Source organism: Rhinoderma darwinii, chromosome 4 (assembly GCF_050947455.1).
Source record: "Rhinoderma darwinii isolate aRhiDar2 chromosome 4, aRhiDar2.hap1, whole genome shotgun sequence".
Taxonomy (NCBI): Eukaryota; Metazoa; Chordata; class Amphibia; order Anura; family Rhinodermatidae; genus Rhinoderma; species Rhinoderma darwinii.
The window spans coordinates 384651109-384678520 of record NC_134690.1 but is presented as its reverse complement, the minus strand read 5'-3'; the positions used below and the strand labels follow the sequence as shown (position 1 = coordinate 384678520).

The 27412-nt window shown below is 40.4% G+C and overlaps 1 long non-coding RNA gene across 1 annotated transcript; it reads left to right on the top strand.

Moving 5' to 3' along the window:
- The first annotated feature begins 453 nt into the window (after positions 1-453).
- LOC142761394 (uncharacterized) lies at positions 454-5154 on the top strand. The gene is made up of 3 exons (XR_012883627.1): positions 454-613; positions 4720-4860; positions 4977-5154. It is a non-coding gene; the product is annotated as an uncharacterized LOC142761394 (long non-coding RNA).
- Positions 5155-27412: the final 22258 nt, after the last annotated feature.

The following is a 27412-nucleotide window of genomic DNA, read 5'->3' as shown; positions in this document are numbered from 1 at the left end:
AGTTTATACAAAACTTCTAAGTACATTGTTTTAATTTATGGTCTTTTTCCATTGTGTCTAGCTTTGTACCATCTCAAAAGACTTGTTTATTTTTAGTGTGCATGAATACAATGCAGCTCTGTGTGTGTCGCTTACTGTTGTATGGTATCCAAATGCAACAAAAATAAACAGCTATGTCTAAAATATATAAATGCTTTGAGATAAACATAAACTGAAGCCAGGAAGGTTACGCAATATATCTAGTGAAGGTTAATTTGAGCTGCATTTCTCTAATATCCGCCTGTTCATGTAGAAGCAGCTTTGTTAAAGGGAATAGATTACTTTTTGTTTTTATCAAAATTGTATACGGAAACATATTATGTTTTATTTTCTGATTTATATATTTTTTTTATTCTATTTTTTTTATTTGATTAAGAGGGCGGCCATCTTGCTTGTGCCGCTGCTCTGATCAGTTCACAGCAGTTCAGAGATTTGCGCGATTTCTTTTACAGCATCCACATGGATTTAAGAAACCTCAGTCAGAAGATGACTCATTGACTTCCATGAGAGAGTGTTGTGGGCATGCTCGGTGACCTGTGCAGAGATCACTGTGCAGGGAGAGGGGCAGAAGAAGGTAAGATTTGTCTAGCACCTATTGTCAGTGGTGGATCCTGTGTTATTTTTCTACTCAGGCTTTACAATACAGGTGTTACCTTTCATTGTAATCCTTCCTGTGATGATGATGATGAAATGACTGAGAAGTGAGCCCTACAAATCAGCAATTGACAGTCTATTGGAAGGGCTTGGAGACCAGTGTTAAAAATGTGCAATATTACATACTGGTAAGCTATCAAATAAAAATTAACACAATTTTCTGACTATAAATTCTACAGCAAAAACAAAAAAGTGATCTTACAGTACAGAAATAAATGAGATTGTGATGTCATGCTTCAGGAATGATGCTCACAGTGATGTCACAGTACAGTATATAATGGTCATAGTATATCACAATACAGGAATAATGCCCAAACTGATGTAACAAAACACAGTGATGTCACAAAATGGGAATAATAAACAAAGTGATGTCACAAAATGGGAATAATAAATTGTGACGTCACAGCTAATGGCTAACAGTCAAGAATGGGACAAGATCTCTTGGTGCCCAAGACATGGGCATCAGAAAGTGCCATTTAACTGTTGGTCCCTCCACCGCCATTCCATGTGCAGTTACTAACTACAGGAATGTACTAATCCGTTACATTAGGCTCCTGTAAATAAAAAAGACTTCTCCTGTGTGAGAGCTGTCGTTTCCTCACCAATGCGTTAAAGGGAAGTGCTCATCATACGCTGGGAATTTAAGGGCACAACATTGTGAGATTTTCGGTAAATTGCGTCCCTTATTAGGCCTTATTCACACACGTTTCTTGCGAGTGTGCTGTCCGTTTTAACAATGGACAGCACACTGACCTATGCAATTCCAATGGTTCTTTTCACACATTTGTGTTTTTTTTCACAGAGCGTGTGCCCGTTGCGAGAAACTCAGTGCATCTCCTTTTCTGTTTTGCGAACCAGCCATTAAAGTCCATTGGGTTCGTGAAAAAAACAGACAGCACATGGACAACATCCGTGTTCAGTCCGTTTTTCCACGCATCAGTTGCTAAAGAAATGCAGAGAAAAAAAAAAAAGCGAAACTAGGAAGTTCTTGCAGATGAGAAAAATAGATGACACACGGAAACCACACTGACACTACACGGACAATCATATGTGGATGCAAATCAGACACACATGTGTGAATAAGGCCTTAGTTGCATCCTAGATGGCCACATACAGATGTAGCCATCGTTATCATAACTCTTAACGCATTGAATACACAGTGGCCAGAAACTTTCATGACTTTTCAATGGCTTTTGTTGTGTTATAGCACCCTGCAGCAGGTTATCAGCAACAAGATAAACTTGGCTACAACTGTACTCCCCAGCCTTGCTAACAGTCAGTGGCGTAACTACCTCTATAGCAGCCATAGCGGCTGCTACGGGGCCCGCGGCATGAGGGGGCCCGTGTCACCCGCGGGCACGGGCCCCCACCATGGCCGGAGGCTCCGCTAGCTGCCGCTATGGCTACTACAGTGCGACACCACTGAACACTACGGCAGAGCAGGGAGGTATTTCCCCGCTCTGCCATTAAACGGGTTGTTCATACATAAAACATGTATCCCCTATCCACAGGACAGGGGATACATGTGTGATCGCTGGCAGCGATAGGGAGAACGGGGGACCGAAAGTCCCCTGAAGTTCTCCATCACAAACCTCGGAATTCCGGGGTCTGTGTCGGCAGCTCCGTAGAAATGAATGGAGCGCCGGTCGCGCTTGTGCGCATGCGTGACCAGCGCTCCTTTCATTTTTATTGAGCTGCGCAGACGCCGGAAGTCATAGGTTAGTCATGGAGAACTTCGGGGGACTTTCGGTTCCCCGTTCTCCTTATCAGTGCCAGCGATCACACATGTATCCCCTATCCTGCGGATAGGGGATACATGTTTTTGTAGGACACACTATAGGTCGGATTTTTTTGGGGGGTTGGGGCTGCATGGCTTTACCTACGGGGGGGGGCTGTATAGCGTTACCTACAGGGGGGCTGTATGGCGTTACCTACAGGGGGGCTGTATGGCGTTACCTACAGGGGGGCTGTATAGCGTTACCTACAGGGGGGGCTGTATGGCTTTACCTACAGGGGGGGCTGTATGGCGTTACCTACAGGGGGGCTGTATGGCGTTACCTACAGGGGGGGCTGTATGGTGTTATCTACAGTGGGGGCTGTATGGCGTTACCTACAGGGGGCTGTATAGCGTTACCTACAGGGGGGCTGTATGGCGTTACCTACAGGGGGGCTGTATGGCGTTACCTACAGGGGGGGCTGTATGGCGTTACCTACAGGGGGGCTGTATGGTGTTACCTACAGGGGGGCTGTATGGCGTTACCTACAGAGGGGGCTGTATAGAGTTACCTACAGGGGGGGCTGTATGGCATTACCTACAGGGGGGGCTGTATAGCGTTACCTACAGGGGGGCTGTATGGCGTTACCTACAGGGAGGGCTGTATGGCATTATCTACGGGGGGCTGTATGGCGTTACCTACAGGGGGGGCTGTATAGAGTTACCTACAGGGGGGGCTGTATGGCGTTACCTACAGGGGGGGCTGTATAGCGTTACCTACAGGGGTGGCTGTATGGCGTTACCTACAGGGGGGCTGTATGACGCTATTTACAAAGGGGTCTGTATGGCGTTATCTACAGGGTGGGCTGTATGGCGTTATCTACAGAGGGGGCTGTATGGCGCTATCTACAGGGGGGCTGTATGGCGTTATCTACAGGGTGGGCTGTATGGCGTTATCTACATAGGGGGCTGTATGATATCTACAGGGGGGCTGTATGGCGCTATTTACAAAGGGGTCTGTATGGCGTTATCTACAGGGTGGGCTGTATGGCGTTATCTACAGGGTGGGCTGTATGGTGTTATCTACAGGGGGGGCTGTATGATGTTATCTACAGAGGGGGCAGTATGGCGTTATCTACGGGGGGGGGCTGTATGATGTTATCTACAGGGGGGCTGTATGGCATTATCTACAGGGGGGCTGTATGGCGTTATCTACAGGAGGGGCTGTAAAAAAGGCACTATCTACAAGGGGGGGTTGTGTGACACCCAGGAGAGGGGGAGGCCCCAGTCAAAAGTTTGCTATGGGGCCCAGTCTTTCCTAGTTACGCCCCTGCCAACAGTGATGCCACAGCAGACACAATGTAAGCATAAAGCACACAGTGATGTCACAGAACGGTGGTCAAGAACATAGCAATGTCACAGTACAGTATAGTGAACACAGTTATGTCATAGTACATGGATAGTTAACACAGTGATATCACAATACATAGATAATAAATAGACTGATGTCACAGCACATGGATAATAAATACAGGGATGACACAGTACAGATATAATAAACAATACTATTTCTTTATGTAGCAGAGTGGTACTAGGTCCCAGGTGTGACTGCTACCTCTGCACTCACTAAATTTACATCCCTGATAATATTTTCAGCTGGGAACATTTGTATACTACAGTAGGTAACATAATAAAATAGAATAAATCCTATATACAGGGCATGCATGCTGCATCATCTGGCACAAATTATGTATATCCTCCCTTATAACTTACGACTGTACTCCCAAAATATATTGCACTTCCCGTTGGGAAGAGATGAAAGATCATTTAAAGAGATACTGGCCGATTCTGAAAGCCGATCCGATACTCAATAAAATATTGCCTGCACTGCCGTCTGTAACCTATCGTCGTGCTAAAAACTTGAAAGACCATTTGGTCCGAAGTTTTTATACCCCAGTTCCACAGGGAATTAGATTCTTTGGGACCAAAGGCCCTAAATGGGGGTGTTCCCCTTGTGGAGGATGCATTTCATGTCCCAATATTGAACGTGCAGAAGAGTTTACTGACTCTGAGAGAAGTAAAACATTCAAAATTGTGTGGCACATTACATGTGCTACACGCGGGGTGGTATATTATGCAGTGTGTCCATGTAATAAAATATACATAGGACTGACCACACTCGAATTTCGAATCAGAGTACGTGAACATGTGCGGGATATTGAATCTGCAAAGGAGGTCCATGATACTGATAAAATAGAAAAATTGAAAATGATTCCACGCCATTTTAAACAGTATCACAATTGTAATTCCAGATTACTAAAGGTACGAGGAATAGACCATGTGGAATTAAATATAAGAGGTGGAGATTTGATGAAGAAATTATTGAGATTGGAAAGTAAATGGATCTGGACTTTGAAGACCATGCAGCCGAGAGGCTTAAACGAATCGCATGGGTATGCCGTGTTTCTCTGATCACTGTGTATGTGTTTGTGTGGCATCATTTTTTAATTTAATTTTGTGATGTAATAATACTTTTGTGATTTTAACATATGTTCCTCTTCTCTCCTAGTTTCTCTTTCCTAGTTTACCAGACGTAGACGTGTATGAAATACTATCGATATACAGTGATGCATTATTTCTGCAGTGAAAGACAACAAATTATGCCGAAGCGTTGTGTTACAGTGATTTATATATATAGAACAACTTGCTCTTCAGATGTTGTCTGACTCCTATAGTAATCTATATATGGCAGCGTAGAATAATAATAAAATAATGAAATTTTTAACAATTTTGTAGATTTTATGAATTCTTGCACTATTGCACTTTAGTATTGAAATGTATATTTTTATACCCTAATGTATTTATTATATTAGCACCCATGTACTTTGCACACAGAGAATTTTTATATATATATATGTATATATTTTTTCACCTGACTATATGCATATGATTTATGTACATACATATACATGAGTATGACAATAGACGCTTATCACTATACAATATATATATTTATTTCTATATTCACTTTCTATAATATGGTGTTATGCGTTTGAGATATATATTTGCATGCATATGTATATATATATATATAATAATTTTTCTCTGTTATATACAACACTTATTCATTCATTTCCTTTCTTCTCTTTTTTTCACCACAAAATATATATGTATATACACTAATTTGTATTGTTTAACCCCTTCCCGACATGCGCCGTACATGTACGGCGCTGTCGGGAGGTGCTTCCCGCAAAGCGCCGTACATGTACGGCGCAGTGATTGTGCGGGCTCAGAAGCAGAGCCGGCACCATCACCGCGGGGTGACAGCTGTATTATACAGCTGGCACCCTCCTGTAACTGCCAGGACCGGAGCTATTCTCCGATCCGGCAGATTAACCCCTCAGATGCTGCGCTCAATAGAGCGCAGCATCTGATAGGTTTTCACCCGATCGGCAACCCAGTGATGCAATCGCTGGGTTGCTGTGGCAATCGGACGCTAGAAAATGGCGTCCGAGTCTGCCTTGTACGGGAGCCGATGAGGACCCGCCTTCGGCGTGTCCTCATAGGCTTGCTGTCAGTGAATAACTGACAGCGCTAATACACTGCACTTCGTATGTAGTGCAGTGTATTAGAGTAGCGATCGGGGCATCAGGCCCTCATGTCCCCTAGTGGGACAAGTCAGAAAAGTAAAAAAAAGTTAATAAAAATGTGGTAAAACAATAAAAACACACACATTTCAAATAAAAATAAAGCTAAACTGACTTTTTTCCCATAGTAAGTCTTTTATTATGGGAAAAACCGTAAAAATTAAAAAAACTATACATAATTGGTATCGCCGCGTCCGTAACGACCCAAACTACAAAACTATTATGTAATTTATCCCGCACGGTGAACGCCGTAAAAAAAAACCATGAAAAACAACGCCAGAATCTTTCTTTTTAGGTCACATCTCCTTCCAAAAAATGCTATAAAAAGTGATCAAAGAGTCACATTTACTCCAAAATAGTACTAATAAAAACTACAATCCGTCCCGGAAAAAATAATCCCTGACACCGTTTAGTGCACGCAAAAATAAAAAAGTTATGGGTCTTAGAACATGGCGACACAGAAAACAAATGATTTTATAAAAAGTGATTTTATTGTGCAAAAGCTGCAATACATAAAAAAACGATATAAATTTGGTATCGCCGTAATCGTATCGACCCGCAGAATAAAGCGAACATGTAATTTAGGGCGCACTGTGAATGCCGATAAAAAAAACAATAAAAAACGATTCCAGAATTGCTTGTTTTTGGTCATTTCCTTTACCAAAGAATGAAATAAAAAGTGATCAAAAAGTCGTATGTGTTCCAAAATGGTACCAATAAAATCTACAGCCCGTCTCGCAAAAAACAAGCCCGCACACCGCTCAATCAACTGAAAAATAAAAAAGTTACGGCACTAGTAATGCGGTGATGAAAAACATCTCAATGCGCAGGCCAGAGGGGAACATTCCTTCAGTTTCAGGGCCCTAGTATTCAGGAACTAGGAAGATAAGGGACATAACACATCTGCTGGAAGCGAGGGCGCCCGTATTATACCAGCGCAAAACTTTCCCAGTAATATTTCCCAAACTACGAAGGAGAAAAAGTCCCCAAAAGCTGCAGAGCGTTACAAAAGGGGGATAAGAAAGAAAACCGTTTATCAGTGAGACACCGGCCTGTGCATAACGGATCGCTTCACAGCGTAACACACATCTATGGATAATTGCATTATTTACCCCATTATTATACCCTCTTATTATGCCCTGATTGACTCCGCACAGATTACATATACCCTGATGTTCTCCGCACAGATTACATATGCCACCACATTATAAACTGAAATACCAGCAAAACCCCAAACAGAACTATTACCAAGCAAAATCCATGCTCAAAATGGCGGTCTATTCCTTCTTAGCCCTACAGTGTGCCCAAACAGCAATTTATGGCCACAAGTAAGGCATTACCATACCCGGGAGAACCCGCTTAACAATTTATGGGGTAAGATTCTCTAGGGGCACAACATATTGTGCGGTGAATAGGCAGATCAGTGGAAAAATTGCAATTTTCACTTTGCACAATCCACTGCGTATTCATTTCTGAAAAACACCTGTGGAGTCTAAATTCTCACTACACCCCTTGATAAATGCCTTTAGGGGTGTAGTTTCTAAAACGGGGTCACTTTTGTTTGGTACATCAGTGGTTTTGCAAATGCAACATGGCGTCCGCAAACCATTCCAGAAAAATCTACGCTCCAAAAGATAAATACCGCTCCTTTTCTTCTGAATGCTCCCATATATGTAAACAGCTGATTATAACCACATATGGGGTGTTACCGTACTCGGGAGAAATTACTTTACAAATGTTGGGGTGCTTTTTCTTCTCTATTCCTTGTAAAAATGAAAAATGTTGATCTAAAACTACATCTTGTTGGAAAAAAAAATTATTTTTCATTTTCATGGCTTAATTCTAATTAATTCAGCAAAAAACCTTTGGGATCAAAATTTTCACTATACCCCTAGATGATTCCTTAGTGGGTGCAGTTTCCCAAATGGAGTCAATTTTGGGGTGTTTCCACTGTACTAGTACTACAGGGGCTCAGCAAATGTGACATGGCACCCAGACACTATCCAAAATCCAAATGGTGCTAGTTCCATTCTGAGCCCTACGGTGTGTCCAAACAGATGTTTATGACCACATGTGGGGTATTGTTTTACTCGGGAGAAGTTGCTTTACTAATTTTATGGTGCTTTTTCTCCTTCAGTCCTTGTGGAAATGAAAAAAAAAATACCTAAACCTACATTTTATTTGAAAAAATGTAGATTTTCATTTTTACGGCCTACTTCCAATAAGTTCTGTAAAACACCTGTGGGGTCAAACTGCTCATTGTACCCCTAGATAATTTCCTCATGCGGTGTAGTTTCCAAAATGGGGTCACTTGTTGGGGGTTTCCACTGTTTTGTCCCCTCAGGAGCTTTGCAAATGTGACATGGCCTCCGCAAACCATTCCTGTTAAATTTGAGCTCCAAGAGCCAAATGGCGCTCTTTCCCTTCTCAGCCTCGCCGTGTATCCAAACAGCCGTTTATGACCACATGTGGGGTATTGTTTTACTCGGGAGAAATTTCTTTACAAATTTTATGGTGCTTTTTCTCCTTTAGTCCTTGTGGAAATGAAAAAAAATTAGCTAAACCTACATTTTATTTTAAAAAATGTAGATTTTCATTTTCATGGCCTAGTTCCAAAAATTTTTGCAAAAAAACTGGCCGGTCAAAATGCTTGCTACACCCCTAGATAAATTCCTCGAGGGGTATAGTTTCCAAAATGGGGTCACTTGTTGGGGGTTTCCACTGTTTTGTACCCTAGGGGGCTTTGCAAATGCGACATGGCCTCCGCAAACCATTCCTGCTAAATTTGAGCTCCAAGAGCCAAATGGCGCTCTTTCCATTCTAAGCCCTGCCGTGTGTCCAAATAACCGTTTATTACCACATGTGGGGTATTGTTTTACTCGGGAGAAATTGCTCTACAAATGTTGTGGTGCTTTTTCTACTTTAGTTCTTTTGGAAATGAAAAAAAATTAGCTAAACCTACATTTTATTTGAAAAAATTTAGATTTTCATTTTCATGGCCTAGTTCCAAAAATTTTTGCAAAAAAACTGGCCGGTCAAAATGCTTGCTACACCCCTAGATAAATTCCTGTAGTTTCCCAAATGGGGTCACTTTTGGGGGGTTTCCACTGTTTTAGTTCCACAAGACCTGTTCAAAGCTGACATGGTGCCTAAAATATATTCTAATAAAAAGGAGACCCAAAATCCACCAGGTGCTCCTTTGCTTCTGAGGCCGGTGCTTCAGTCCAGTAGCACGCTAGGGCCACATGTGGGATATTTCCTAAAACTGCAGAACCTGGGCAATAAATATTGAGTTGCATTTCTTGGATAAAACCTTCTGTGGTACAAAAAAAATGGATTCAAAATGAATTTCTGGAAAAAAATAATGAACTTTGTAAATTTCACCTCTACGTTGCCTTAATTCCTGCGCAATGTCTAAAGGGTTAAGAAACTTTCTAAATGCTGTTTTGAATACTTTGAGGGGTGCAGTTTTTAAAATGGGGTGATTTATTGGGGGTTTCTAATATCTAAGGACCTCAAAGCCACTTCACAACTGAACTGGCCCCTGTAAAAATAGCATTTTGAAATTTTCTTGAAAATGTGAGAAATTGCTGCTAAAGTTCTAATCCTTGTAGCGTCCTAGAAAAATAAAATTATGTTTAAAAAACGATGCCAATCTAAAGTAGACATATGGGGGATGTTAGTTAGCAACATTTTTGTGTGGTATAACTGCCTGTCTTACAAGCAGATACATTTAAATTGAGAAAAATGCAAATTTTTGCAATTTTTCGCAAAATTTTGGTGTTTTTCACAATTAAATACTGAATGTATCGGGCAAATTTTGGCAGTAACATAAAGTCCAATGTGTCACGAGAAAACAATCTCAGAATCACTTGGATAGGTAAAAGCATTCCGGAGTTATTACCATATAAAGTGAAACATGTCAGATTTGAAAAATGAGGCTCTGTCAGGAAGGTCAAAAGCGGCCAAAGAGGGAAGGGGTTAAACACAGTATATTCTGTGTCAGTATAGCTTAATCCATGCTCATTTCTCATTTAATTTCTTCTCTATGTCTTAACATAAAGCCACGTATTTTAATATAATCTATTATGCATTTTCTTGAAGATCTTGTGCTATATATCACAAAGGTATTTTCCTTGTGTTAGAAACCATATATTTTCATAGATTGCTATGGGTTTTGGTATATTTATAAACATTTATAAACATTGAATATCTAATTTCCATTGCACGGTGTGTAACCTTTCCCTATATGTATATATTACACTTGGTGGATTCATCATCAACATGCCTCAATCTAGTGCGCATGCGCTGGCGTCCTTAGCAACTCACTAGGAGTCGGCATCTTGATGTGCGCGGGATGAAGGGCGCCGCTGTGACATCATCACGCGGCGCACTCATCGCGTATCACATGATGCCCACACCATGTGATGTTTGTCTACTGACAAACGCGGACATGACGCCACAGCTGATTGAGGTAATTGTATTATACAATATTTTCACCTGGCCAATCATTCCCTGATTGGTCCCTAGGCTAGATAAATAGGAGGGATATACTTGTAGATGCCACCCCCAGACGAAGGCGGAAGCCGAAACGCGTTGGGGCCGGCCGCCATTCTTGGAGTCTCAGCTACATGGGTTAGTACTTTGGTAGTACTCCTTGGTTTATTGTTCACTGCTTCTTGGTATTTGGGCTCTTACATATACATGGTTAATTCCCCAGTATCTATACATACATGAGCTCTCCTCTTTGGACATTATAACACATTGTTCATTTAGTCCTGTTCTCAATTGTACCTTTCATGCATGGGAGTAACATCCCTCTCACCGTTTTTTGAAGCAGTTTAACATATTACCTGTAGCCTGTATACCTCACCTTATCTACATCATGCTACCTATATTGTTGTTTTGAGGTATACTGTAATATGTCCTTACCTACATGACTATATTTGATCTATATTGACCCATGTGGCGGCCATGCTTTTATTTGTGATTCATTTTTAGAAACTTGTTTTGTGTAAACAGTGTAATATTGTTAAATAAAAAGATTATGTATTTTTTGACTTAGAGACTCCTTGGTTCTTTTTTTGTTTGGTGCAACATAATAAAATAGGTCTATCAATGTCCCTGCTTTATTTCAAATATAATATGAGTAGTAAGGGATTTTCGCGGTAGGGTTTAATATGTGACTGGCAAAGGGGGGAGGGATACATATTTTGCATACAATGTTTTAATTATTTTTAGTATTTTTTTTTACTTCATAAACAACATGAAACAGCCCCATATTTTGGGTGTAGAAAGTCCCTGGTGATATAATAAGGCACTACTGAATCCTTTCTACTCACATCTACATAACTATCATTAAGCTTCATGTAGAAAACTATCACGAAACAAGAAGTGGTAAAAACCATTTCTGTCTCCTCTCCAGGGACTCTCTGTCACTGACATCTGTGTCACATACGTGCAGCCTCTTGATTCTTTATGCAGCCAACTCTATAATGGTCTATGTAAACTGGCATGTAGACTAATCCAGGTAAAATAATTATGATTAAGATGAAGTGGTTTTAAGTGAATTTTCTCCTTAGCGGGTGTGGCTAATGGGGACGTAGATTTATTCTCAGAATTTCTGCATACAAATAATCAAACAAAAATGTCTGCACTAGTTTGGCTGACAACTACTATAGTGGCCAGTATCTCTTTGGTTATCTGGTTGTATACATGAAAGTAAAGTCACACTTTATCACTAGGGTCTCGGAAAACTTTGGAAGCTTAGTGAGGGAGACAACCTCTTTGGGAGCTTAGTGGCGGCCATATTAGCTGTCACTCAGCTTTCTCAGAAACGGATATAACTGGTCAAAGGCTGAATATAACTTGAAGGAAGGCGACATCTCAAGGTCTTATAATTGAAGTCATATCTTCTAGAAATATAACCCGTCTTTACCTGCAACTCGGATGCTACAATTGCCCTATACTGCAGGCCGAAGATACAGGTTTGAGAAACTGCGGGCAAGGATAAACAGAGTAAATACGAATTACTAGTTATGACACATATGCTAAGGACGAGATGTCCCCTCTATGAGGAGACACATAATTCATGGCATTTCTCCCAATTACCACAAACCAAGAAGATCGCCGCTTGGAGTCGGTAAATAAGTCAATATCGTAATATTTACTAGTCAGTATATCGTGGGGACTTCCTCACCTCCATATTGTTAGCTGCTGTCTCCTTTCAGGCGACAAACTATACACCGGGTAACGCAGCGATCTATTTTACGTAGGTTTGTCCCGCCCCTGAGAGGCCGTTATACCGAAAGACTCATCACTCTAGTCTGCCCTAGCAACTGTTTCCCAACCAGGGGAAAACACAGGATTTTTAAAGGAGGAGTATTGGTCTGTCCATATCCACCAGCCAAGCCCTTTATATTACAAGCTCTAATAAAAAAGGACTGACCACCACTAATAGCGTAAAAACCAGCATAGATAGTGACACACTCAGTGCCTCTTGTAGATAGTGCCCCACACTGCCCCCTGTAGATAGTGCCACACACAGTCCATGCAGATAGTGCCACATTACCCCAGTAGATAGTGCCATAGACTGCTCCCTGTAGATAGTGTCACACACTGCTTCCTGTAGATAATGCCACACGGCCCCCTGTAGATAGTGCCACATTCCCCCCTTTTAAGATGGTGCCACACAGTCCCCTGTAAATAGTGCCACATACAGCCCCCTGAAAATAGTGCCACACAGCAAACTGTAGACAGTGTCCCACAGCACGCTGTAGATAGAGCCCCAGGAGCCCCCTGTAGATAGTGCCCCACACACCTCCTGTAGATAGTGCCACACCCAGCCCCCTGCAGATAGTGACAGACTCCCCCTCTGTAGATAGTGCCACACTCCCCCCTTTTTCGATGGTGCCACATGTCCTGAGGACGCAGATAAAATTACATATGAGGGGGCGGGGTTACAGTAATTTTCCGGGAATGTCTCTTTAAATTCGAGACCGTCCAAATTCAGGACTATTGACAACTATGTGTGCCTCAATGCACAATCGCAACAGTGCGCTAGCATGTGCCATTTATAATACTGGTGTCTCTTTTATGTGGCAGAGGGGCCTTTGGCCCAGGCCTAAGTGCGACTGCTACCTCTGCACCCCCTATAGCTACATGCCCGTGCGTACCCCTTAAATTATGTGCTAATACCACTGTTGGTTCTATTTAGGGTGAAATAATATTGTACTAGATTCAAATTCCTGTTATTCTCTGTGGTATAGGGTTTTCTGTCCACACTAAACATTTAATTTGGAAGAAAATGAAAAAGAAAATAATACCATTTTATTAATTATGGAAACCGCATTAATTATATAAACTTACATGTGTTTATTCTGGACTAAGAATCTTTTCAGTACATGTGCCATTGGCTTATTATTTCCCAGTAATGCGTAAACTATAGTCATTTATTTTAATGTTCTCATGAATGCCATGCTCCAGAACTATTACAGGCATGCTATTGTTCCATGTTTCTATTCTTCATTTAGTTTGTACGTGCCATAGAAGATAAAATAAAGAAGGCTTTCTGCCTTGCTACAGGTAACCTCAAGGGGACAGAGCTATCTTAAGTTTTCACTCATGATCTCACTTCTCTGTTACATAATGATTATTATAGAGTATGCAATCATCGTACGCAGTATTACGAGCCGTGGCTCTGTCGCCGTCTCTCATCACCTCTCCCACTCCCTGCTCATTGTGCGCTTCAAGAGCTCTAAGGTACTATCTATCGGCACCCAACTATGCAATTTGGTGAACTGGCATACGGTTTACAAATAACAATATCATACAGTGCTCAAATATAAGAGCTGTACAGTATAGTGCCCATATAACAGTACCATACGTTGGACAAGTAACACTTCCATATAGTTGTCTAAATGACAATGCTATAATAGGTCACCACCACCATACACTGAAAAAATAATATACTGTACAGTGCCGAGTAACAGCGTCATATAATGTGCTCAAATAACACCAACATACAATGACCAAATAATAGCTCTATATACAATGTATTCTAATGCTTTAACCCTTTCCTGACATTTGATGTATGGCTACGTCATAGCCGGGTAGGGGAAGTATGTAGAGGGCTCACGGAGTAAACCCGCTTCATACAATGCGGGTGTCGGCAGTATGCTACAGTCGACACTTCACAGTAACGAGCGGAATCGTGCTCGAATGCGATCCTGCTCGTTTAACCCGTTAAATGCTGCAGATAATAGCGACCGCGGCATTTAAATCGTTAGAAAGCGGGGGGGGACCCCCTCTAGCAGCTCATCACGCCCCCCGCAATGCAAGCGCTGGATGGTGATGGTTGTTATGGCAGTCTGGGGGCCTAATGAATGCCCCTAGGTCCGCCATCTTTGTGCTCCCATTAAGCCCTGCCTCCGGCTTAATAGAAGCCTGTCAGAAAGACGGTATACTGCAATACATTAGTATTGCAGTATATAGTGCAATTGATCTAACGATCGCTGATTGAAGTCCCCTAGGGGAACTAATAAAAAAAGTAAAAATTAGTAAAATAAAGTATTTTTTTATGTAAAAAAAATAATAAAATATTAAGAGTTCAAAAAAAAAACTTTTTCCCATTTCCCCCATAGAGCATAGTAAAAAAAATAATAAATAAACATAATTGGTATCGCCTCATCCGTAAAAGTCTGAACTATTACAATATATCCATATTTAACCCGCACGGTGTACGCTGTAAAAAAAAAAATGCAAACGGCAGAATCGCTATTTTTTGGTCACCTCCTCTTCCACAAAATTTTTTATAAAAAGTCATCAAAACCTCTTTTGTCTCTCACCTGGTATGGGCTCAGCCTGAGTTCTCCCTGCCTAATAACTATTGCCAGCTACAGTCCTAGAAGGCTATTTTGTGGTTCCCAATTGGCGATAGATGTAATACTGACTAGTATACAGAAGTTGGGAACTATAAATAGTTAAAAAACACATTGCCTACCACATTGCCTACATAAGCTACCATTGAATCTTGGCCAAACATCAGGTTAAAAATTCCAGACTAATCCCCATGTCTTTCTTCAGCCTTTACATCGCTGCTATATAAAGCAGTGCTAAATACATATATATCAGTGTAATGTGCAGATCTTCCCCATGTAGACGCATTTTGTACAGAAACCAGATCAGTTTCCTAAGTATAGTAGCGAATGAAAGCATGCTGGAGGTTATCGAGAATTTACACCTTGGTACTAGAAGGCCATAGTGATGATATTCCACCCAGGACATATACAGGGAATCGGATCCACAACCACAGCTGTCCATGAAGGTGGTTTTTATTCACCCTGTATATAAAACATTGCGTAACTTCACATGCATGTACATTGGGTGATGTCACAAATGGTAACACAACATTACTAGATCCATACTTCCCTAACATGGCAGTGCCACTGCCCAGCTGCTCCGAGTCTAGAATTACTAACACTGCTCTACCGTCTGTACTGTAATATGGACAAGACCTCACCGGCTGACTTTGTATAGATTTAACCTATCACCATAGCAAGAAAGCAACTTGTATCAGATTAAAGGGAATGTGTCATCAGAAAATTACCTATTGTTTAAATAAAGTTTTTATGTTAAACATATGTTTTAATAATAATTTTTGGTGAATTTCTTTTTAATTTTCTTTGTAATTAGCTATATTAAAAATAATCCTAAAATCTTGCAGTTTTCACTCTGGCCACTGAGCCTCACAATAGACTGACCCTTCCTGTTCTGTAGTGATCACTTCTCAGCAGTCATCTCATTATCATCAAAGGCAGGATTACAATGACCGGTAACACCGCTATATATATAATGCAGGATAAACCATTCATAATAGACTGACCCTTCCTGTTCTGTAGTGATCACTTCTCAGCATTCATCTCATTATCATCAAAGGCAGGATTAGAATGATCGGTAACGCCACTATATAGATAATGCAGGTTAAACCATTCATAATAGACTGACCCTTCCTGTTCTGTAGAGATCACTTCTCAGCCGTCATTTTATTATCATCACAGTCAGGATTACAATGAAAGGTAACACCAATATATAGATAACACAGGATCCATTATTGACAATGAGTGATGGACACTGCTTCCCTCCTATCCCTTCCTGCACCGTAACCTTTTCAACTATCATAGAGCATGCCCACAACTCTCTCCCATAGAAGTCAATGAGTCTTCTCTGTTCACAGTTTCCTATGGTTCATGTAGCTGCTGTAAAGCATATCTCTAAAGGTAGTTAACAGCAGCTCAGGGAAGATTTCTGACTCTTATAATCATGTACAGAAAAAAATAATTAAAAAAAATCTTCAATGAAAAAATAGAAACAGATTAGAAAAAAAAATTACGTTTCACAATCTAGTTTCAATTAGCAAAAATAATATGGAGGATACATTCATTTGAACAAGTGTTGCATTTTGCATTATGCCCTAGATAAGCGCTACTAGGCAGACACTCCTTTCCTCAATATTTGCTTTTATGTCTGGACTACTTCACCAGTTCAGTCCTTGCTCTGTGGTTGCTGTAACACAATGGCTGTATGTATAGTGCTGTGCAAATAAAGAGATCATATAAAAAAAAAATCATAGACTTTCATTCCATAAAAAGGCAGATATGAGTCACCTGCATAGTCTGCAAATAAGCCGCAACATGCCGGCACACTCAAAAAGTCTTTAAGTTGGTGTATTCTGGGTCAATAGTTTAGATTTATATAATCATACAGATCTATGATGAAATAACTTCCACCTACAGACTGTCTTAGTGTCATTACTTCTATCTTCACCATTTAATTCCTATGGAATCATCTCAACTCTCATCTTGGCCAGGGTCGGACTGGCCCTCCAGAGAGCAGTACCATAGGATCCTTCAATGGGCTCAGGCTCTGATACAATAATGCACCCAAAAGTCCAGCAGAAAACAACTCTATTTGTAGGTGGTTTTGGAGACAATCACTTGCAACTAGGGTCTATTTCTTATAGGTTGATTAACAAATAATCTATTAGATCTTATTGATTATCTGTCCTGTGAGCACAATGATAACAACAAAGGGGCCAATGATCAGACAAATGATCAGGCAAATGATCAGGCAATGATCAGGGGCCTATTACACGGGCCAATGATCAGGCAAACGAGTGTTCACCTGAACGCTCACTCTCGATCATTGCCCTGTGTAATCCTTCAACCGGCTGATCTGCTCTTTTATGCAGCGTTATAAATTATCATTGTCGGCAACACATCTCCTTGTGTAATCAGGGAGACGCGCTGCCGACATGATGAAAATGTATGGGGACGAGCAATCGGAGTAACGAGCGCTCGTCATTTACATGACCCACGTCATGTAACTGTAGGACCCTAAGATACAATTAAGGATGTGCACAAACTTTTTATGCCCTACGTTTGATGTATACGCTGGAAAATGCTCCCAAAGTATATGTTAAACGTAGGCTGTGACTGATGCCTGACAGTGGCATCCGTCACCATAGAGTATAAAGGTATATGGAAAACTTATAGTCTATGAGTGACTGATACCACTTCTAGGGATCTGTTCAACACATACGTCACCCATAGACTAACATGGCAACTGTTTAATGCATACATCACGAAAAGCGAATAAAAAGCCCATGTTGTATACATTAAACGGATGCTTGTAGCGTATTTCCTACAGTAGCATGTGTTACCTATAGACACCCATGTTAAAGTTTTTTCGCAGGATTCCACAGGATGGAATAGCATTGACTAAAAAGAAAGTCTACTGACGTATGCCAGCCAAAAGTACATATTTTTGCCCACGGTTGGGGTAATGGAGCCCTATGGACACCTTTAGCAAGTACGTCACAAGCTTTCAAGATTTACACACTACACGTAGGGCATAAACGTAGTGTGCAAAGTAGACATGAACATGTTCTGTATAGATGGAGAGTTCGCCTCAGAATCATTTCCTCTGAGTTCCAGATACTCTAGTCGGGCACTGATAATAGTGCTTGGAAGTTTGGGCATATTAGGTAGATGTATTGCAGTCCGGGGGGAATGAGAATGGGTCGTAGGTCTGTCTTGGTTTTGTCGTTTATAAAGCTGGAGATATGATATATTAATAAGCTCCTCTAAGTGTCAATAGCTTGTCTATGGCACCTTGGCTCTTGTGGAGATCTTGCATTGGCACACATGAGTAGAGGTGGTGGTGCCAGGCATTTAGAGTCAAACAGATCAGTGAACTTTTGCTTTATCTGTTGTTTGTTTTTGTTTTTTCAGGCGTTCATCTGTATTATGGAGGTGATTTTGGAGACAATCCCTCGCCACTGGGGTCTATATCTTATGAGTTGGTTCACATTTCACCTATTAGACCTTATTGATGATATGTCCTGTGTGTACAATGAGAACATCAAAGATTAGAGTGCAATTAAATGTGAGTGGACACATGTTCTGGATAGATGTTCTTCTGGTAGGCCCAAGGAAAGCCAGTCCGACACTGGAGAGACCTGGGCAAATGCATGGCTGCTGATACTCCACTATCAGACATTTATGGAATATTCTATGGATTTGCCATTAATGTCGGTTGGTAAAAAAAACACCCTGAAAGGTGCAATATGGGGATATATGAGGATATATGGGGATATATGAGGATATATGGGGATATATGGGGATATATGGGGATATATGGGGATATATGAGGATATATGGGGATATATGGGGATATATGGGGATATATGGGGATATATCAGGTCATAGACCAGCAGGGCCATGCGAGGAGAGCGGACACTTCATGAATTATTACCTTGTGATTCATTGTCACCTCCAGGAAGCATCTGAGGCCAAATGTGAATATGAATGAAGGACAGACGGCTGAAGTGATGACTATTTACTGGATGAATGTTATGTTTTATAAGTAGATAACAGAGAGGAAGAGGATTTATTTTGCCATTTAATTAAAAGAACATATTGAGCTCAATCTCTGTTGGTTACACAATGTCTCCACAATCCATCTTCACATACAGCATACAGCTCAGTCTCTGTCCACACTTGTGCCGTGGTTTGTGTATATAACAGAGGCATAGTAGCCATTTTTTAATACATAGCGACTAATCCTGTCTGACCCGCTCACATGAATAATGTTGCTGCATACTACATTATCTGCCATAAAAACTACCAGAAGGCCATCCGAACCCATTAATGCTGGTGTGAACAAGGCCTTACTGTCATTTCTGCTCATGTTTCCCCCCATGTCTTTTTCACCCTTAAAACTGTATGATATCTATTTATCACATATAAGTACAAACAAAAAAGTTAGTCAGCTCCTTCTGAAACATGAAATGAATATGCAGGTGCTAATCTCCCGCGACTTATATGCACACGGGAAGAGCTAAGATATACATATATATATATATATATATATATATATATATATATATATATATATATATATATATATATATATATATATGTATACTTTATATTAATTATGTATTTTTATTATTTAAAATGCATTACTGCTATAATTGATATGTTTATAAATGTGAGGTTCTTAGCACTGTTTGATCAAATTGTGTGAGCCCACCTGCCACGACATGGCGACCTCATGCAGGGGGTCCCTACACTGAACATTATATCCCTATGATATATGATAGGAGACTTACCTCTCTCTTGGGACTAAGCCCTCAATGAGCTCATAGGTAGGAACCAGTTTTATACTATTTGAATTAAAAACTATCTCCTATCTATCTATCTATCTATCTATCTATCTATCTATCTATCTATCTATCTATCTATCTATCTATCTATCTATCTATCTATCTATCTATCTCATATCTATCTATCTATCTATCTATCTATCTATCTATCTATCTATCTATCTATCTATCTATCTATCTATCTATCTATCTATCTATCTATCTATCTATCTATCTATCTATCTATCTATCTATCCAAAGGGAAGCAGCACTTCAGTCGATCTAAATATAGGTCGGTGCCAGCATTCAAGACCGCGATCCAGGTCCAAGTCGCATAAACTGCAAAAAAGTTGCAAAACGTCAATCACATTAATGGTTTATTCAACCAAAAATCAATGTTTCAACCCTGTGATAGCGTTGAAACGTTGCATTATGGATCAATAAGCCACAATTTTGGTTGAAGTTCTGCTAGAGTGCTGCAACTTTTTTGCGGGTTATCTATCTGTCTGTATGTCTGTCTGTCTGTCTGTCTGTCTGTCTGTCTCTGTCTGTCTCTGTCTGTTTGTCTGTCCGTCCGTCCGTCCATGATAATATGTATTCCTATATAAACAAATTTGTAGAATGACATATAAAACTGCAGTGTTAGACCCCTTCTTTATTATTCGGACTATATGTCAGTCTTCACTGTCGTCCCGGGATTCTTTTCGGGGAACAGGCTGAACAATACACAATGTCTATAACGGTGCTTTGCTTCAGAGCACGAAATGATCTTGGCCACACAAAAACAAAATGTAAACGGAATAAATCTATTTTTAAATTGAAATGCAATAAAAATCGATGACCACACCAATCAGGACGCCTGGGATAGCTCAACAAATAATAACTCAATGACTTGCAATGTTAAAATGCAGGAAATGTGGTAATTCTTAAAAGCATAGAGGGAATATTCTAATTTCTCACTTGTTATTATCAGCGTTTAGAAGCATCTTGATATATAGAGATGCAAATTGGTCCGATTTTAGGACAGTAAACCAATGCACAATCCTGACAAGTTGAAAGCAGCAGGATTACTGGCGGCGTATAAGCGATGCATGGGCACATTGTCTGCGCTGTGATGTTTGGGTAAAGCCAGTGCACAATGCAGCACTGTATCACACAAAATAAAACTGCCTTGTCACCGAAGCTTACTAAACAAATACAGCTGGCAGGACGATATTTCTCACCAGTGTCCCGATGGCATGGAGGCCTTTTCAGACAGCCCCCATTTGTTTTTCCAAAGGAAGAGCAGCTGCGGAATAGCACAAGAAATGTTTTTGACGATCAGAAGCTTGGCAGCAAATGTCTACAAGGAGCTCTAATGTAGAAGTGACTGAAGAGAAAGGGCAGATAACATAATAATGTGAAAAATGCTCTAAACGCTGACGGTTTTGGATTTTATTTGACGGTTTGGGATTTTAACCTCCATATCTCCCAACCCACCCAACTTGTTCTGAGAAGTATGCTCCAAAGTGGGAATTCCTGGATGTTTTTGTGTGCGTTTCTAGATGTAACAGGTGGGACTTAATGATGTCCCGTGGATAGGGATAGGTTTTGTCATAAAACAATCCTAAGCCACAACATAGCAAGTAAAACATCAGAAGCGTACATCATGGAACTAAATACAAGTATGTTATCCCATTGGGGATTTAAACGTTGGAAAATATGAATCTCGAGCCAGTCAATCTAGTTTGGGAAATTTATGTGTGATTTTATGTGTGGCTTTGGTTATGGGAATACAAGAAACTTTCCCATATTTCTTATTAGGGTGAATTGGCATCTTATTCACCTTCCAGAAGTTTATAGTGCTCTGTCTGCATAATCTTTGCAAATGTTCTCGAACATCCTCATCTCCCAAGAGTTAATTTTGAGTAAAACTGTACATAGAAGACGGGGAGGAGGGGGATGCTGCTGCAGTTTCCCTCTGAGCCAATAGTATAAGTATAAGGAGACATTTGATTGGCTCAGAGCACAATTCTTAGCTCTTACATCAAGTTCATGCCTACTTAGAAAGCATAGAGAGTATATGTATTTTATAAAACCAGCAGAGGGAAGGTGGAAGATGTACAATATGCAGGTTAGATACATTTCTGGCCACACTATATCTAATATACATCTGTATCTTTAAATGGGTCTTCCAATTTAAAGTGACAGTACCTTTGGATATTATGTTAGGGGAGAATAGCAGGAGGAAGAGGGAGGAGCTGACGAGCCCTGCAAGCGCATGGTATTAGAAAGCAATGGAGCGTTGTGATGGAGATATGCTACGCCACCATACTGGTTGGAGAAGAGATAGAAGGGGATGTATAAGGGGGTGTTTCGGCACCCAAAAGTGGAATGTGAGCACGACTAATGTGCAGGGAAACTTATCAGAGGTGATGATGATTTTTTTGTAATATAGTTATTTCCTGTTTCAATGGGTCCCACTGGAATATGTCTAAATAGATAGATGATAGATAGATAGATAGATAGATAGATAGATAGATAGATAGATAGATAGATAGATAGATAGATGATAGATAGATAGATAGATAGATAGATAGATAGATAGATAGATAGATAGATAGATATGAGGGAGATAGATAGATAGATAGATAGATAGATAGATAGATAGATAGATAGATAGATAGATAGATAGATAGATAGATAGATAGATACGAGAGAGATAGATAGATAGATAGATACATACATACGAGAGAGATAGATAGATAGATAGATAGATAGATAGATAGATAGATAGATAGATAGATAGATAGATAGATACATACGAGAGAAATAGATAGATAGATAGATATGAGGGAGATAGATAGATAGATAGATAGATAGATAGATAGATAGATAGATAGATAGATAGATAGATAGATAGATAGATATGAGGGAGATAGATAGATAGATATGAGGGAGATAGATAGATAGATAGATAGATAGATAGATAGATAGATAGATAGATAGATAGATACGTACGTACGTACGTACGTACGTACGTACGTACGTACGAGAGAGATAGATAGATAGATAGATAGATAGATAGATAGATAGATAGATAGATACATACGAGAGAGATAGATAGATAGATAGATAGATATGAGGGAGATAGATAGATAGATAGATAGATAGATAGATAGATAGATAGATAGATAGATAGATAGATAGATAGATAGATAGATGGATAGATAGATAGATAGATACGAGATAGATAGACAGATAGATAGATAAAACACAGCCCGCCAGAAATACAGGCCGCAATAGTCAAACTATTTAATATAGTGCTGAGTGCCGGCTACTTCCCGCAAATCTGGAACCAAGGCCTTATAACACCAATCCACAAGAGTGGGGACAGGTACGACCCGGCCAACTACCGAGGGATATGTGTCAGCAGCAACCTGGGGAAACTGTTCAGCAGCATCCTGAATAAGAGAATCCTCAGCTTCCTCTCCCAGCACAATGTCCTCCACCAAAGCCAAGCTGGGTTCATGCCAAACCACCGCACCACTGACCACATCTACACCCTGCGCAGCCTCATCAAGAGCCACGTCCACAATACAAAGCATGGGAAGATTTACGCCTGTTTTGTGGACTTTAAGAAGGCCTTTGACTCAGTGTGGCACCCGGGCCTATTCCTGAAACTGCTGGAGAGCGGAATAGGAGGTAAAACCTATGACGTCATCAGAAGCTCCTACACAGAGAACAGATGCAGCGTGAAGGTGAACGGGAGAAGAACGGCTGATTTCCAGCAGAGCCGAGGAGTCAGACAAGGCTGCAGCCTCAGTCCAACGCTCTTCAACATCTACATCAATGAACTGGCCACAGCTCTGGAATCCTCCTCAGCACCAGGTCTCGCCCTCCATGACACCCAGGTGAAATTCCTGCTGTATGCAGATGACCTTCTGTTACTATCACCAACCGAGAAAGGTCTCCAAAACAACCTGCAAATCCTAGAAAAATTCAGCTCCACGTGGGCACTACCCATCAATGCCAAGAAAACCAACATCATGGTGTTCCAGAAGAGAAACTCAAAATCCCCCAGGCACCCGACCTTCACACTAAATAACGCCACAATCACAGCGACCGACAGGTACACTTACCTGGGCCTAGAAATCAACCAATCAGGAAGCTTTAAACAAGCCATAGAGATTCTGAAAGACAAGGCGTGCAAAACCTTCTATGCCATCAGACGAAAACTCTATCATCTCAAACCACCAGTGACGGTCTGGCTGAAAATCTTTGACTCCATCATCTCCCCAATCCTCCTGTATGCCAGTGAAGTCTGGGGTCCGGACACATACCCAGACTGGTCAAGGTGGGATTCCAGCCCAACAGAAATCTTCCACCTAGAATTCTGCAAACACCTTCTCCAAGTCCATCGGAGCACCTCAAATAGTGCCTGTCGGGCAGAACTGGGCAGATTCCCACTACACCTCACAATCCAGAAGAGGGCGCTATCATTCTGGGCCCATCTACACAGCAGCAGGCAAAGTTCCTATCACCATAAAGCCCTGTTACACCAAGGGGTCCCAGGTAAACCAGGCCCCCCAGAACATCTCACCCTGACCCGGCCTGAAGAAAATGTCACCCAGCGCGGCCTCACAAAAGCCGAAATCAAGAAGACAATAAACAAAGGCCAAGAGGAATATATCAGTGACTGGAGGAACGACATAAAGACATCCCAGAAACTGACAATATACCGGAGTCTACAGCGGGAATATAAACTGGCGCCATATCTGGAGAAACTGCCAAACCCCAGAGACAGACAGATCCTGAGCCGCTACAGACTGAGCGCCCACAACCTGCTCATCGAATCCGGGCGCCACAGACAGACCTACAAGCCCAGGGAGAGCCGACTGTGCCAACAGTGCGACCAGGAGGCCGTGGAGGATGAGACCCACTTCCTGCTACACTGCTCCAAATACTCAGCAGTGAGGGACACTCACTTCAGGAGACTCTCTGATCTCTTACCGGACTTCAGCTCCATGGAAGAGCAAGAGAAACTCTACATCCTGCTGGGTGAAGAGGAAACCACAGTGGGCACAGCGGCACAATATGTCACTGCATGCCATAAACTGAGAGAGACATGATATGCCATGGACTTGTATAACCCCGACCCTAGATATGTCCCTATCCCCCAATCCCTCAGTCCCTATCCCTCATTCCCTTACTTCTTACTTGCTTTGGCAATGCTAATATGTATTTGGTCCTGCCAATAAAGCTTCTTTGAATTTGAATTTGAATTTGAATTTGATAGATAGATAGATAGATAGATAGATAGATAGATAGATAGATAGATAGATAGATAGATAGATAGATAGATATGAGGGAGATAGATAGATAGATAGATAGATAGATAGATAGATAGATAGATAGATAGATAGATAGATAGATAGATAGATAGATAGATAGATAGATAGATAGATAGATAGATATGAGGGAGATAGATAGATAGATAGATAGATAGATAGATAGATAGATAGATAGATAGATAGATAGATAGATAGATAGATAGATAGATAGATAGATATGAGGGAGATAGATAGATAGATAGATAGATAGATAGATAGATAGATAGATAGATAGATAGATAGATAGATATGAGGGAGATAAATAGATAGATAGATAGATAGATAGATAGATAGATAGATAGATAGATAGATAGATAGATAGATAGATAGATAGATAGATATGAGGGAGATAGATAGATAGATAGATAGATAGATAGATAGATAGATAGATAGATAGATAGATAGATAGATAGATAGATAGATAGATATGAGGGAGATAGATAGATAGATAGATAGATAGATAGATAGATAGATAGATAGATAGATAGATAGATAGATAGATAGATAGATAGATAGATAGATAGATAGATAGATAGATAGATGGATAGATATGAGGGAGATAGATAGATAGATAAATATGAGGGAGATAGATAGATAGATAGATAGATAGATAGATAGATAGATAGATAGATAGATAGATAGATAGATAGATAGATAGATAGATAGATAGATAGATAGATAGATAGATAGATAGATAGATAGATGGATAGATATGAGGGAGATAGATAGATAGATAGATAGATAGATAGATAGATAGATAGATAGATAGATAGATAGATAGATAGATAGATAGATGGATAGCTGATTTCCTAGATTCTGACTAGAAAATATGCTCCGCATCAGATAATGGTAGATTCTACAGTAGATAATGATGATATTATGGACAGATATAGAACATGTGACGCTGTCATACTTGCGACTTGATCTATTTGTCATATCTGAGCGATGATTTTGCTGAGATTTATTAAAACAGACTGTCTGCAATGTTAATCCCCTCCAGCAGCAGAGCTTAGCCATGATCATGATGGATGCACATACAGGGTTGCCTTGTAATAAACAATACATGAGAACAATGCTGTTTACAACTAGATATATGTGTATTTTCATGTCATTACCTATTGTTTAATATTCTATGGAAAGTCTGACTACAGACAGTCTATTACAGGGGGCCACGGGGCTTGGGTTCTGTAATCACAGTGACTACAGTATGTCTCTTCAGCTGGTTCTGCTTGGAAAGCGGCATTCATTAACCTTCTCAGTAATATAATCCACTCTGTGGTTGCAACGATAAACATGGCAGCTCCAGGGTCTCTTCATCTTCTACATTGTGATATTAAGTTGTAACTCAGTCCAAGTTTCCATTGCTGGATCCTGTGGTCATGGTGAGTGTCAGGACTGAAAGCAAGCTGTATGGAAAATGGATCTCATTTCAAATTAAAGGGCAACTATATTTTATAACTTATTTATCTTCGACTAAATGGAGCAGCAGAGGATACAACAAAAACAAATCACAATTGCTTCCAAGACCCCAACAAATGCTAATATCGGAAGAATTGGAATATTGGTGTAAGCAAGGGAAGGTCCACGTTCACAACCAATATTTATTTGTTCCACTAATGTATCTACAATAAAAAAAATGAAGCAATTTTGTAAATAATGTTAATTGAAAATCTACTACCGTTTTGAGTCTGCAGCTCATATGCAGTCCTATGTATCTTCATGGTTACAGACTTCAAACAAAACCCTGTGTAGTCTGATCCTGCAGTCACACTTGCTTCCCCTTGTCACTTACTTCATAAATTTGGTAGTTTAGCCAGCAGCTAGAGACAAATAAAGCAGAGTTTGACTGCAGGATCAGACTACACATTGTTTATTTGTAGTCTGTAACCATGGAGACACATAGATCTGTTTAGGAGCTGTAGACAAAAACAGTAGGAGATTTTTAAAATTATTTGAAAAGTTGCTTCATTTATTTCATTTCAGATGCATCAGAGCAATAAAAATCAGTTTGAGAAGGTGGACATGGTACACGTGGACCTAGTAGATGACATAGTTATGGGGTAACTTCTGCTTTATTGCCTAGTTATTGTTTACGTAATTATATACCTTTTTATTATAAGAATCCTTGAGTTTTGTTTTATATCTAGTGCCTTTCCTTCTAAACAACTAGCACGGTCACCTCCTGACGAAGGAAGCGAAACGCGCGTCGAGGTGGTCCTCGGATCGGATATTTGTCAACATGTCCACCACAGGTAATTAAAACTATTATAGATACTTATGC